The sequence below is a fragment of the Giraffa tippelskirchi genome, chromosome 2 (genome assembly GCF_054371585.1).
Source record: "Giraffa tippelskirchi isolate mGirTip1 chromosome 2, T2T-mGirTip1v1.2.pri, whole genome shotgun sequence".
Lineage (NCBI taxonomy): Eukaryota > Metazoa > Chordata > Mammalia > Artiodactyla > Giraffidae > Giraffa > Giraffa tippelskirchi.
The window spans coordinates 209,160,298-209,175,934 of record NC_137276.1 but is presented as its reverse complement, the minus strand read 5'-3'; the positions used below and the strand labels follow the sequence as shown (position 1 = coordinate 209,175,934).

General features: G+C 36.3%; 1 pseudogene across 2 annotated transcripts in view; it reads right to left on the bottom strand.

The window, feature by feature from the left end:
- The window catches only part of LOC145531285 (protein CFDP2 pseudogene), a 59,206-nt pseudogene extending 46,108 nt beyond the window's left edge, over positions 1–13,098 (bottom strand). The window contains exon 1 of one of the 2 annotated variants that reach the window (XR_014072322.1): positions 12,978–13,098. The product of XR_014072322.1 is annotated as a protein CFDP2 pseudogene, transcript variant X2 (transcript). The remainder of the gene's footprint in view (positions 1–12,977) is intronic. The other variant, XR_014072320.1, reaches the window with a different exon arrangement.
- Positions 13,099–15,637: the final 2,539 nt, after the last annotated feature.

Sequence of the window (15,637 nt, the reverse complement as noted above, 5' to 3'; positions counted from 1 at the left end):
CTTTAATTTGTAACTGCTATGAAGGCATTCAAAGAATATCAGGAATAATAATTTCCTAATTGTTTGGAGCCTAATGGATTTTAATTATGAATGAAAACATGCTCAGCAATTTTGTTGCACATGTTGTCCTTGTGCTCTAGTTAATTGTCTATATTTAAAAATCATTATATCAGTATGTCATTCAACAAACATTGTTGATCCCTTATGTTGTTCCTCAGACCATGTGAACATGGAATGAAATTTAATGTAAAATAAAACACGGTTCTTAACTCTTGATGAACTTGAATTCTGATCCCTGAGTGAAGGTGTGACATAATATATACCTATTACAAATGTTAGGATAAACACAGTTCTAGGAAGGCTACACATGTTTTGTTTTGTTTTGTTTTTAAGTGACTTTCCAGTACCATAACCATGGAAAGGGCTCAGAGTTAGATAATATTTAATACTGAAATACAAAACAATATTTTGTCCACAAATTGCTCGTGTATGTCTTTTCTCATCAATTACACCCTGATCTTCTTGTGGCTAGACACTGGATATTATACTTGTTAAAAAAATTCCCTATATTTTATCCTGTTAGCAAGGATCAGCTACCTAGGAGGACCTTCACAAATATTGAATAATTGTTTTTTAATATTTGCTAAATGGTAAGAAAAAAGTCAGAGCAAATGCCAAGAATTCCATCTGTATCTTTCAGCTGACTAGATTCCAACAGAGAGACTTTCTATGGAAACCTTGACATGGCAGATTCTCCGATGGCTTGCTTCTGTGTTGTCTGTGGGGGAAACTCAATTCTAATTCTTATTTTTCTTGAATTTTTGACTATAAAGTGACTCCAGCTTCAATTATCTCACCTAGAAATCAGCCCACTAGCATCTTGAAGATTTAATAAATATCATTTTATGTCACAAAAGAACCATAAGTTTATTGGGAAAGACATTACACAAATACAAGATGCCATTATGACTACCACGACTCAGGTGTGATGCTGTTCCTTCTTGACAAGAGTGCAAAATTTCCTTTAGAAACATGTCACTGTTTCAATTTTTTTACTTCACTTTCACATTTCATTTGGCTCATCTTTTTGAAGTCACTTTCCTTGTTTAAATTCTTTTGTATTGTCCCTTTTCTCTCAAACTGGTTTTATTTTGATGGGTTTACACTTCTCTGGAGGAAGTGGCATATGGTAAAAGCTAAGAACCATTGAGCTGCTAATAATAATTATCCTCTGCCCTTTTAGAGCCTCTTTTATTTGAGAATATCAAAGCATTTGTCAACTGGTATATATATAATTACTTCCATCACAGAAAAGAATCACTTCTAGGGAGGCTGAATGACTTCCAGAAGGTTGACCAAAGAAAATGCAAAATCCAAATTCCCTTCCCGCTTTCTTCTTCCCTGTCTCCCAGTCTCTAGGACCCCTAGGCTCTAAGGAGATTTGGAGAAAAAGAGAGCAAGTCTCCATGATCCGTTGCTCTAATGGAGACCTAAAGAGGGTGCTTCATGCAGGCTCATAGCCTGAGGATACATGAACTCAAATGGCCAAACATCAATTAAGTAGCAAACCAGAGGCAGAGAGGTCAGTTGGGATAGAAAGTCAAAAAAAGGCTTTGTCAAGTGAAATTTCGGTCAAGCTGTCTCAGTAAGTGGCTGATTCTCCACATGGCCTTGCCTTTGCAGTTTTCATCCTCACCTAGAAAAATCGAGTTTATATTTGATAAAGGGCAAGAGTTTGCTTTTTCTTCAGCAGACCAAGTTGAGGGCTCTGTGTGAGTGTATTTAGTCTGTCTGACTCTTTGCAACCCCATAAACTGTAGCCCACCAAGTTCCTCTGTCCATGAGATTTCCCAGGCAAGCATACTGAAGTGGGTTGCCATTTCCTCCTCCAGGGGATCTGCCTGACCCAGGGATTGAAACTGCATTTCCTGCATTGGCAGGCAGATTCTTTACTCCTGAGCCACCAAGTTGAGGACTAGCAAGATGAATTTCTGGGTTCTCCTAAAGGGGATCATTCAGGCCTAATATTCGCTGAGTTTCAGAGTCCTTTAACAATTGACCATCTATGCTTGATAACGTTCAGATTTCCTTTCTGGGTTCTATCTGCAGATGGAATACATATCTCAAACTGACAAAGTTCCCTTAAGAATGGAAAAATGAATGACGTGAATAGAGTTTGGTAAGCCAGGCATTTTGATTAAGCCTGGGGTCTGAGAACTGCTGAATGGTCTGGGTCTGACTGATGGCAGAAAGGGCTCTAGGGCCGCCATGCTAAATGGTGAACCAGGGACCATAAAAGAGATAAAGTTGAGAAGAGCTCAGCCATCAAGTTATTCTGCAAATGGAGAAGGACATTTTACACCTGGAGAGAGGAGACTGATTGGCATCTGAATATTGCTAATATGTCCCACAGAACTTACTTGGAATAATTTTTTACTATTAATTTGAACAAGAGTGCTGAGATTCTTATGTGTATAATAAAGCTAATTTCTGTGTTTTAATAGAGATGATTTTTTTAACTTAGTAAAATCAGAATCTTATTACATTTTAGGAGTGAATATAACTTTTATAACTTTGGGTTCTGATTCTGGATTCTGTTTAGTGATTAAGATGCTCTTATTTCAATCCTCTTAGATTAGATTGAACTCATGATGCTCACTATTTCTCTCTTAGGCATACCACAATAGTTCTTAAAATATAGCATTTTCACAACAAGCTGTTTCATACATTCATTTTCATATTTGGTTTCCTACCTTTAAAGAACACTAATGGTTTGTATTTTTCTGATTAATAAGCAATTGATGATACTTGATTTGAGGGAAATAATGACTTATTTATGAAGTATTTACTATATGCCTGGTCCTGTGTTAAGCTGCATGCACAGTGTCATGTCATCCCTAAAACAACAATATACAGTAGTCACTAGTGTTATTTGCATTTTATAGATGAGTCAACAAAGGCTCAAAAATTGAAGTCATTTGATTGATGCCACACAGCTTGTAAATGACACAGCTGTCATTAAAATCAAGGTCCTACCAACTCCAAACCCACTCTCTTAACTGTAATTTTAACCTGTTTCATAATTGATTCTTAAATTTCTAGTTCTTTGACCTTCACTGTGCTTAGCTAAGCCATCACAAACCATGTGCCACTTTACTGTCCACTCAAACATCCTTGGCCAGCATGTTGGCATATATGTATGTGTGTTAGATCAAGTTGGAAACACCAAAGATTGCTACCCCTCCACCTCATGCTTCAACGGGAACTTAAAGACACTTTGGATAAGTGTTTCAACTTTAATGACTGTAATGACTGCTGGAAAAGAGATGACCTTACTAAGGGTCATTTCTTGGTAAATAAAACTCTGCTGCTGTTGACTTTTGATTCATCATCACACTGATATTTAGTGTCAGTCCAGTGTGCTGGACGAGGCAGCAGTCTTGAGCTCTTATAAAGAGAAACAGGTGGCTGGTCAGAGTGGACACATTCCTGTTGGCAGAGGTGGGGCACTGCAAACTAGTATTTAGTATTTTAATTGAAGCTGGCATTTGCAGAACCACTTTTCTCTTTAACATTCTTTTCAAAAGAGAGGAAACCAAAATAGAAAGTATCATAACTTCTTCCTGTGTCATGTACATTTTGCTCCTTCAGAAGACGAGACTTCCCTTTTCTTGGACTCAAATATAGCATTCACATGCTCCCAGGCTGATATACAGTTGTCAAAACTAATACACGCAGGTGTTTAGCATACCAGGGAGAGTAAATGTTTTTGTCAACTTTTTAAACAACTTCCCCCACAATCACCGATGCTCTCCAAATAGAATCTGCTGACTTCCAAATAGAATCACTGACCACTGGCAGGGTCAGAGTCACAGAGTGACTCACTCCGGGAGAGAACAAACAAGCTCAACAAAGGCTACTTGAAGATGTAAATACCGTTTCCTCATAGCTCGTGAAAGCTCCCTTCCCACCCCACCCCCCAGAATAGAACTCAAAAGCCTGTGGGTGGGGGTTCCTGCATCTCAGATATCCTCGGGTCTCAAAATATACACACACCCTCGAACAACTCTTCCCCCCCCCCCAGCTTTCCTCTCCCAACTCCTAGAGTGCACCAGATGCATTCAGCTCCTCCGTGAAAATGCTGCTGAACCCAATCCAGTCCGGCCCTAACCCACGCCACTTCCCAGAAGCTCGCCCTGCCAAGGTCTCCAGTAACACACTCCCTGCCAAAATGAAATGGCACGTCTCCATCTTGATGCTCCTTGACCTACGTACAGAATTTGACACTGCTGATAACCAATTACACAACTCTCTCTCCTTGGCTTCTTTGCCTCTTTCCTCATTTAGTCTGACTCTCACCCCCATCTGCTTTAGAGACCCTCCATCCCCCTCCCCCTAGCTTTTGCTTTCTGTGGGGTAACCCACCACTGTTTGGCAAGAGAACTATTTCATCTCAGTGGCCTCACAGAGGGCAGAGTCCATTCTTTATTCACGTTGGAACCCCAGTGCCTAGACGGTGCTGGCAAAATACCATGGGCTCCAGAAAAATGTTTACTGAATGAGTGCACATAGCTAATAAAACAAGTTCTGTATTCACCTCTGTCATGCACATTGCAGCTGGCTGTAAGATAAGTTCTATGACCAATTCATATTAAACAGAAATTTGTCATCCATCTTTATATTTTCCCACATCCAACATCCATATGTTGACAAAGAGCACTGATAAATCAGAAAGCTCCCAAATAAAACTCCTCACTGACTTTTCGTTGTTTTTTGACTTCGACTTCTATTTTCAGTTCCTAATTAAATCTGCTTTTTCAGTCATGACATTTTCTGAATCTGATTTCCTTTCAACTCTTCCAAAGGATTTTTTACAGAATAAATACAAAAGTACTCAGTGTTCAATTGGCATGTTGTATAGTAACTGCTTACTCTAATGTATTACAAAGAGCAGCCAATTAATATTTGTTGAGTGATGGCCGCACGAACAACTGGATTATGTGTGCCGTTTCTCAATTTGATCATGAATGTAGTCCAGGCACATGAATTAGTGGTTCCATTGTCTGTTTATTTTAGTCATCCTAATGACCAAATTGTATTATCTCAAAAAGGGACATAGACCAAGTAAAGCAATTTGTTACTTCAGTAAAAAAACAAAAACTTGACTCTATCAACTCTTAAATTTATCCTCTGGTTTATATGTAATCCTTTGTCTCCTATTGGGATAAACCATGGACTCATCTCCCCAGAATCCCAAGTTACAATATTTATTTCCTGTAAGTCTTCAGTTCTTCTGCCAAAGTAATCTTTTTCACCTGTCATTTTTTATAGGTGAGACTTTTCTGGGACTGTATCATTTTTTTTTTAATTTGTCCTATAAATCATCTGTAAGATCCTTTTGCTCAATTGCAAAGTCTTCCTGTTTTTTAAATGCCTTCCTAGTCATTTTTCTCTCTTCTTGTATACCCTCTGATTGAACCACATCTTGTGTCTGCTCACTATCTATTTCATTTGATCATTTTACTTTATATCATCCTCTATTTGGATGGATGGGTAGATATATAGATAGATTGATAAAATCACTTCTCACAGACAATAAAGAATTGTTCAATATAATCTGCTAGCACCAAGAGCTTACTTCCTAATAACATACATTGTCTTTTTATTCCCTCTTGATGAGCACATCTCTTCCATATTTATAATGGATCAAGACATCCATATTTGAACATCATTGTATGTGTGGTTACAAAGCTATCCCTCCTTTTATCTATTTCTGTTTTATTATCATCAGTATCTGATTGTAAACTCCCAAATGGAAGAATGATGTTTATTAAACATATCCTAAACAATTTCCAGCACTGTAATACAAGGATATAGACAAGTAAAATATTGTTTATGTCTGTTAACAAATTATTATGTATGTATCTGAAACTCTGTAGATATCTGAAACTATAAGAAAATCAATTAATTCTTTCATCTTTCACCAGTATATTCATTCAACCTTGCTAGAGGGAATATGTAATGAAAATGGACCCCTTCCATTATTCAATGGATCTTGTTAGATCAATAGTATTTCCCATTTAGTAAAATGTGATGTCTCATGATTTTTCATAGCAATCTGTATAATTGGAAGGAATGTGCTTTGATTAACATAGAAGAGTGGTAATTCAAAAGAGGCATCATAATGAGATATAAGAGAAGCCTTGTTGATATTTCTAACCCATGTGAGTTGCCAAAATAAATACTTTTCGGAAACTAAAGAGAACACCTTTTCAAATTTCCGGCTGCTTATCATCCCTTCTATTTGATCTTTTTAGTTACAAACCATGTGCATTACAAATTTCTTTCTCCGCTTGTCATAGCTACACTCTTTTGCCCGACATTTTAAATCTTCAATAAAATATAAATGAGCAACAGCTTCCTGCTAACCACAAATTCCCCTTCTTGTTTTGCTTTGTCTAAATGTTCTTCTTGAATGCCCAAAGGACTTTCTCTTCCTGCTTGGCACAGTCCGAAATTAGTTTGAATCACATTATTCTTACATCCAGGGTACCTGCATTATGATTCCAAGGGTAATTTGTGTCCTTTAACCATAGAGTGCTTATCATCAATGCTTCAAGGGACTCTAATCTGGCCTTGATCTTGCTCACTTCATCAAGGCTGCCCAGGGGTAGATCTGTTCACTGGCAAAATATTGGTTTCATTCCTATGACAACTAAGAAATCTATTTCTCAACCAAGCCAGCGATTTCTAACAGCGTTCTTTTTTTTAAATCACATTTACAAGACAGTGCTGGTACAGAAGTGTGCACCCATTTTTTTCACCATTAAGTTCAAAGCAAACAGTTCTTTTTGCCATCTCTCCTTGAACTTCAGTTCTGATCTAAATATTCAGCTCTTGAGTATCAACTAAAAATCTTGTTCTACCTCTGCATGAGTGTTCTATTTTTTAAGTGTGTGTATGTGTCTCTGTGTGTGTTTCCTTTCCAATGTCTCATTAAAAGATTAAGACACACTATTATTACAGACTATTATTAGTTGAAATAAATGGGTAGACTTTGCCTTGCTTATTGCTCATTCATGCTTTTATTAATTTTATAATTAACTATATATACATATAATTATAATTTTAAAACTCTTCCAGTTAGATCATCCTAATGGCAGGTCACTTTATCTGCCAAAAAGACTGATTATAAACCTTTGTGTTGTGCAAAATCCCCACTGTCCACAGGGTGTGGTGCAGAGACACTCAAGCATTCCTGAGATGCCATAGTATTATAATATTTTTTGTGAATGAATTGATCTACTTCAGGAAATGTGATCTCCAAGTTGGATTTTGTAGCCAACTATTTCCCAGGTTTATTTCTGGGCACTAACCTGGTAGCTATCCTCTCAGTTCAAAGTCATTGTCACACGTATACTGAAGATAGCTGACATTCTCCTAAATTCTTTGAAATTCCTGATTAATAGTATCTTGCCTTGAGTTGAATTTGTATAAACCTCTAACTACAATGTGGAAAAAATTGTGAAAGCCTTAATTTCACATCAGGTGTGAAAAAAAATGTGTTGTGATAAATTCTTTTTATAGGCTCAATTCAGTCAAGACAGTATCAATGTGACATCAGACAGAAATGAAGAGATTTAAACCCAGAATGTGTATATAGCCACACTACTGTCGCATAAGCATTGAGGTGGGGGTTATCGCAAAGCACTAATCATAGTTCTCACTCCAGATAGTTCTCATTACCTCATCAAAAAGCTCAAATGATTGAGTTCCAGATCAAGTCTTGATACTCTCTAACTAGCTGGATGATAAGACAAGTTAGATAACCTCTTTGTGCCTCAGTTTTCTTTCTGTAAAATTGGAGGATTGAACTGGAACAGCAACTGACAGGTCCATCTGGCATGACTTGGGTCAGAATATGACCGAGTTCCAGTTCTGGCACCAGCTACAGTAGAGCCAAAAGTCTATTCTACATCATCTACCAGGAGCCCCTTTAGCCAGTGGGAATGAGTGGCAACAAAGTGTTAGTCCTTAGGTGTGCCAGGGGCAATAGAGAGGTTGATAACTCCTGGTGGAGATGATCTCCAAGATATCTTCAAGGATATAAATTCTTCTACCTAAAGTGAATCATTGGAATACAAAAAAAGTAACCCTTTTTTAAAAGAGACTCTGAAAATTTAACCTGGAGCTACACCATATAAAAAATAATACAGTTTTAATCAACAAGGATGTACTGTATAGCACAGAAACTCTACTCAATACTCTGTAGTTACCTATATGGGAAAAGAATCTGAAAAAGAGTAAATATATGCATCTGTATAATTGAACCACTTTGCTGTACAGCTGGAACTAACACAACATTGTAAATCATCTGCTATTGTTGTTCAGTTGCTAAGTCGTGTCCAACTCTTTGTGACCCCATGGACCACAGCATGCCAGGTTTCCCTGTCCTTCACTATATTCTGGAGTTTGTTCTAAGTTATGTCCATTCAGTCGGTGATGCCATTCAACTTTACTCCAATATAAAATAAAAATTAAAATAATAATAATGCATCTTTAAGGGGATAAGATTATGGAACTCAGTGAATAAACCATGTAAGAAATATTGTCATGTTGACCACTTTCACTCAAAGGTAGTGAAAGAATGGGCTTCCTTGGTGGCTCAGTGGTAAGGAACCCACCTGTCAATGCAGGAGATGTGCGTTTGATTCCAGGATCAGGAAGATCCCCTGGAGAAGGAAATGGCAACCACTCCAGTGCTTTTGCTTGGAAAATCCCATGGACAGAGGAGCTGGCGGGCTACAGTCCACAGAGTCACAAAAGAATTGGACACAACTTAGTGGCTAAACAGCAAAATAAGTAGAATAAAATATCAAGACTGCTTTACTTTTCCAGAATGCAACCCATGACTAGTGAAACAGCACCCATTCTTTCAAAGGAGGCAGATATATTTTCCAACAGTTAAAATGCATGTGCTTAAAGAAAATGTGGTACATATATACAAGGGAATTTTACTAAGCCATGAAAAAAAATGAAATAATGCCTTTTTCAATAATATGATGGACCTAGAGATTATCATACTAAGTGAAGTAGATCAGATGAAGACAAATATCATAAATGTAGAATCTAGATAAATGATACAAATGAACTTATTGACAAAACAGAAAGACTCACAGATTTTGAAAACAAACATGTTACCAAGGGGGAAAGTGTAGGGGAAAAGGGATAAATTGGGAGATTGGGATTAACATAGACCTACTACTATATTTAAAATAGATAATCAACAAGGACCTACTGTATAGCACAGGGAACTCTATTTAACACTGTGTAATAACCTGTATAAGTGTTAGTTGCTCAGACGTGTCTGACTCTTTGCAACCCCTATGGACTGTAGCCCACCAGGCTCCTTTGTCCATGGAATTCTCCTGGAAAAGACACTGGAGTGGGTTGCCCTTTCCTTCTCCAGGGGATCTTCCCAACCCAGGAATTGAATCCAGGTCTCTTGCATTGCAGGTAGATTCTTTACTGTTTGAGCCACTGGGGAAGCCCAATAATCTCTATATATTCTCTAATAACCTACATGGGAAAAGAATATGAAAAAGAATATGTGTATGTGTATGTATAACTGAATCACTTTGCTGTACACTTTAAACTAACAAAATGTTGTAAATCAACTGTACTCCAACATAAAATAAAAAATTTTTAAATAAAATAAAGTAAACTGCATGTGCTGCATGAGATTGAAACTAACTTTGCACAGGGGCTAGGAGGTCACCTGAGAAGGATCTTGAAGCATGAGTAGGAGTCCATTAAGAAAAGAAAGGTAGTATGAACTGTCTGGGAAAGAGAAACAGATTTCACAAAGGGTCTGTTGTATTTGAGGAAAGATGAGAAGTTTCTTGAATCTAGAGAATTAGAACATTGGGGAACCATCGAAAGAAAGACTGAAAATATGGTAGAAAGTAGGTTCTCATGGGATAAAGTAAGGAGTCTAGATTTTATCAGATAGGAAATAGGACTCCTTGGTGATGTTTATTTTTATGGCATTTATTTTTTTTAAATTCACCTATTTTCTCTTTTTTTATGACAATAACTTCCTTCTAAGAGAGGAGCAAATCAAATGACAGGCCCTTTAGTCTGTGTCTAGATGTGTTTTATTGAATAAGTCTGATGGATTTAACTTACATGAAGCTGGGAGGGGGTTAGCCAAAATTGCTAAAAAATGAAAGAAGAAATTGGAGTTCTTAGTAAAGAGATCAGAAACAGAGGAAGGAAGGGAGAATTCAACAAGATAAAGAAAAGTGGGGAGGGAGGAGTTCATAAACACATTAGTAAATATTCACAGGATAAGGGTAAACGAGAGATATTTTAGGGGTAAATGAGGGATATTTTAAGAATAATTATCTTTTTGTTCCATGTGAAGTTATTTGTATTTATAATGTGTAATTCATTCTCCAGTCTTTCTCCCAAATCTCCAAGTTCATTGAATTTGTAATATTTATGTAAGTAGGGATTTTAGTGTTTGTGAAAATAGAGTGGGCTGAGTTAGTTGTGTAAGACATATTAAGAAGGCAAGGCCCAGAGGCTGAGATGACTAGAGAATTTAATTCCTACAGGCATTTTTAAAAGTCTTGGGGAAGGCTTTGGCCAATAAGTCACGAAATCAGGGAAGAGGAAGAGTTTTTGCTAATTTTATCTGAAAGTCAAATGCAAGGGTGGGGGTGGCAGATGCCCACCTAATCTAATCTCTGCTCAGAGTAGGTTTTTCAGCAAGAGAGTGGCGTGACCAAATTCACAGAAAGATAATTTAGTAGTATAAGAATGGACAGGGATTCTCCCTGTGTAAAACTGAGTCAGAGATTAGCACAACATTGTAAATCAACTGTACTTCAATAAAAAAGAAATGAACAGGGACTGTGAAAGTTGAGGCAGTAAAATAGAACATCAATATTGAAGCAATAGCAAGTAGCATTTGAAGCAAAGGTAGGTGTCAGTAAGCACACCAGTGTGATCTACTGGATAGATCTGGGAAATGGTACCTAGCAGGAGGGAATATAGAGGCAGAGGTGGGGGAGGGGTAGTGAATTAAATTTAGAATATAGACTTCAGACTTCAGAGTGGCTGTGATAGAGTTAAATAGAAGTGGCCATTAGGAACTTGTGTATAGATCTCAAGAGATTTTATGTTCAATAACATTTGATTTCACTTCCAGATTATCTTACCCAGAAAGTGAGTCTTATTACTAGGTATTAATATGTTGTGGTTAGGCTCCCAAGTAAAGCACATTAATTCTCACTGTATATCCTCGTTATGTTGTTCTTTCCCTCTTTCCTTCCTCTTCCTCCCTTCCTTTTTTCTACTTCACTGTCTATTCTCTATCCTCAAACAGTTATTGAAGAAAACAAAAACTCTGATTGTTTGCAATTTTCTCTAAATCCTGTATAGCAACTATTTTATACGTTAATTTCATATGATATGAAAATATTTTCTCACATTTAAATTAAATGAGCTGTCACAGTTTTGATATGGTGGTATCTATCGTTACCTTAATTTTTTAGGTTTTTATTATTATCATTAAGAGAAAATTGCTGCTGTCATATTTTATACACATCATATTTCTCTTATTCTTTCTAAGGAGAAAGTTATTCTTAAAGCTTTTCTATTGTTATCTATTAACATTAATTTAATTCTCTACAACTGTCTTCTCTTTTTCCTATTAAGTATATCGTCTTTCTATGTTCTCTTCTCACATGAACACTTTCCCATGTCTTCTGATTTGAATTCCACAAATGTAAATGGCTGATTAGATCACATCACTAAGCATTTATGAAGTTTTACCTACTTTTTTTGGCTCTGTTATAGTCATCTTAAGGTTGGTATATAAATACTTCATTAGAATCATTTAAAATTCAATTTATTAAGCTAGCCATTTTTCCATAGAGCAAAATAGAGAAGCATATTAGAATCATCATCATAAGGAGTTGAAATATACAACATAATCATTGTTTCTGCCTGAAAATACAGAAGAATAAGGACCTTATTAACTTGTTTCATTAGAATTTTTACTGGAAACATTTGAATTTGTAAAAACCACTAGAAATCACTTTAAATTATCTTTTTTAGAAATTAGGAGAATTTTAAAGACATTATTTTTGTATCTATGATATATAGTTAAAAGTAAGATAATAAAAACATGGTAAGTATAAAAGTGTAATACTTATACAACATCAGTGAATGGTGCTAAAATGCTTGCAGAAATTGGTAACAGCAATGAGGACTGAATTGTATTAAACAAAAATAAGATATACTATCACTATCATTCCATACTTATGGGTATTACAATTACCACCACAGAAAGTTTACTTTTAAACACGATACTTCAATTTTTTTCCAGAAATTTCATTCCTGTAGATGCATTCCAAAGATTTATAATGTCAATGATTTTTAAAACCTAAGAGGACCTAGGGCCTATTATAATACATTTTCTCTCTTCAAATCTCTCACTTTAATGTTTCTTATTATTTAGTTGATGTAAAAAGTATAGGATAAAGGACAATTGAAATAAATTAGCATCATGTAGATTTTGAGAGATTTTTTCTGAAAAAAATTACATTTGAAAAGGGTAGTCACTACTTAGAAGTTTTCCATTTATATCTTAAAATAACTAAATTTGAATATGATTTGCTTACATTATATATTTCTTCTGTGGAACTCAATGTACTTTCTTACATGCATAATATAAATCAACAACCAGGCAATAGATACACAATACTCAGAAAAAAATACTGGATGTTAAAGAAATCGTCAAGAAATTTTCCCAAAGTCTCGCAGGAATCCAGTACTAGGACTAAGAAAAAGAATATATGCAGCAGTCTAGTGTAGTGATCCACTTCTAAGACTATGCTATTTCAGAAGTTTTGTCATATATGTATAAAGATATCCCAAATTCCCCCCTTTAGCAAGAGAATCCTCACCATTTGTTTAGTGGTGGACAAATTCTTCAGAACGCAGTCTAAGGTTTTAGAGCTGGTACCTCTTCCATAAAACTTTCATGAAAAGGTCACTGCCATTCAAGCTCACTCTCCTTTCTCCCATATATATTTATATGTGTCACTCAGCGCCCTTTCTCTGGCTTGGAAAGCCATCAAGAACTTTTATCTTAGGAGTCAGTTGCCAGTTCTGTGTAATGAACCAGTCAGCAGGATTCTCGAGGGCCATGAATATAAGCCTGTCTGTGCCCTTTTTCGCAAACTAAAAATGCTGTTACCTCAAAAGCTAGCCATCGGGAAACAGTCTTAGAACTGCCTACTGGAAGTTATACAGCCTCAGAGCCCACTCTTATTCCTGGGTATGCAGGCATTCTGTTTTAACTCTATCAGCTTACTTTTTTATTATGCATTTATTATTTATTATTATTATCTATTTTATATTGGAGAACAGTTGATTCAGCAATGTTGTGTTAGTTTCAGGTATGCAACAAAGTGATTGAGGTATACACATGTGTGTTATGAAAGTGAAAGTTACTTTCACTTTCATTTTCATGGCCGACACTTTGCAACCCCATGGACTGTAGCCCACTAAGCTACTCTGTCCCTGGGATTCTCCATGCCAGATTACTGGAGTGGGTGCCATTTCCTCCTCCAGGCTTCCCTTGTGGCTCAGCTGGTAAAGAATCTGCCTGCAATGTGGGAGACCTGGATTCAACCCCTGGGTTGGGAAGATCCCCTGGAGAAGGGAAAGGCTACCCACTCCAGTATTCTGGCATGGAGAATTCAAAAAGTTGGACACAACTGAGCGACTTTCACTTTCACTTTCCTCCTCCAATGGATCTTCCCGATCCAGGAATCAAACCCGTGTCTCTGAGTCTTGACTCCTGCATTGCAGTCAGATTCTTTACTACTGAGCTACTGAGGAAGCCCCCATACATATACATGTATCTATTCTTTTTCAAATTATTTATTACAGCATATTGCACAGAGTTCTTGTTGGTTATGTATTTTATCTTGAAGTCTATTGACACTGATAACAGGTTTCTCAAGGAAAGAGAAATCACTAAAAACTCTTTCTCTTCCCTTTTATATTATCTTACCCAGAATGTGGGTACTGGAGCTATTAAAATGTTCTGTTTAGCCTCCCAAGTAGAGGCCATCAATTCACAGAGCCTTCAAACACCTCTGTTGTTTCATTTGTCCCCGTCTCCCTCCCTCAGCATATTATCATATTTGGCAAGAGGAGGTTCAATTCCACTTAAAATGATGGAATTAGACAGCCCGTCTAATGCTTGGAATCTATACACTCTTAGAAGCATAGTTACATTTAATCAGATATTAGGCCATAAAATTAGTAGTTCTACATTTGGAACTAAAGCAGATTTTTCAGTTTCATTTGACATTTTAAGAGTGAGATGAAATAAATATGTAGTAAAACACCAGGCTTATTAAACCAAAATATTTAGTGGTCATATTTTATAATTTATGGCTTTACAATGTTACAAATTGCTAAGCTATATTTCAATTTTAGTGCATTTGCATGTTGTATACAATATGATAGGAAACAAAGTAAAGAAAGCTGTGTCGGCCTTTGGAATGCAGGAAGAAGTGATCATGCTGCAGATAAAGTTTACTGTTAATGAATTAAAGAAAATACATGGAATGTGTAATTGATGCTGTGGTACATCTTTTTGGAGGTCAACCATCCCTCAAATTATAATAGAAAATTTTAGATTTTCTGTACCATCTTTTCAACAAACGGAATAATGCTTGTATTCAGATAAGCTATATCTCTTGACTGTTTTTATACTTAAGTTAACCATATTGTAGAACACTATCTTCAGACTCTGAAATTGAGTCTTTATCCCATCACTGAGCTTTTTCTTTGATTGTCATATACGTTTTGGAAGAGATATTCCTATTTGAACTTCCCTCTCCTCAGTCACCCATCCCCAGTCCTTCCCTGAAATACAATCTTTTGCTTCCTTTCAACAGTCTCAGATATTTTAGGAAAAACAACTGCAAATTTTGGAAGCAAAATGATCCCCAAACTAGATCATTAAAAGTTTCTTTTGCCAATTTTGATAAATAAATGAAAAATTGAAGCTAGTGTGTTCTTAATTTTTAGTACAAGTCTCAATTCCATGAGTCAGTATGTGGCTTTCACTCTAACCTCATAAGCCATGGGTTTTCATAGGGGAAAGAGAAATTGTCTTTTCATTATCCATCAAAATGTTAGGTATCCATATCACTGCTTCTTCTCTTCAATATGTTAGGACTGTTAACAGTCCTTTTCTATACCTTTACAGTTTTCTGGAGCAGCACAGACTACCTTACATTTTTCTGCATTCTATGGAGAAAAATTTTTGTTTACTTTATATTTTACTGTAGTCATGTACAGAATTACCATCTGGGGATCCACAATCCTATCAGGTATGACTGAGAAAAAGATTAGGAAGGAGATAAAGGAGTATATCTTCACTTTTATGACAGAAAATTTTGGTTTTCTCAACATATATAAAAGAGGCAAAGTGTGGAATTTATAATTCTCTATTTTATAGTAACTGTAGAAGGGGCACTAGCCTTTATTGAGCACTGACCTTAACCTTGTACCAATAGACATTTACATAGCCTTTGTTTAATTC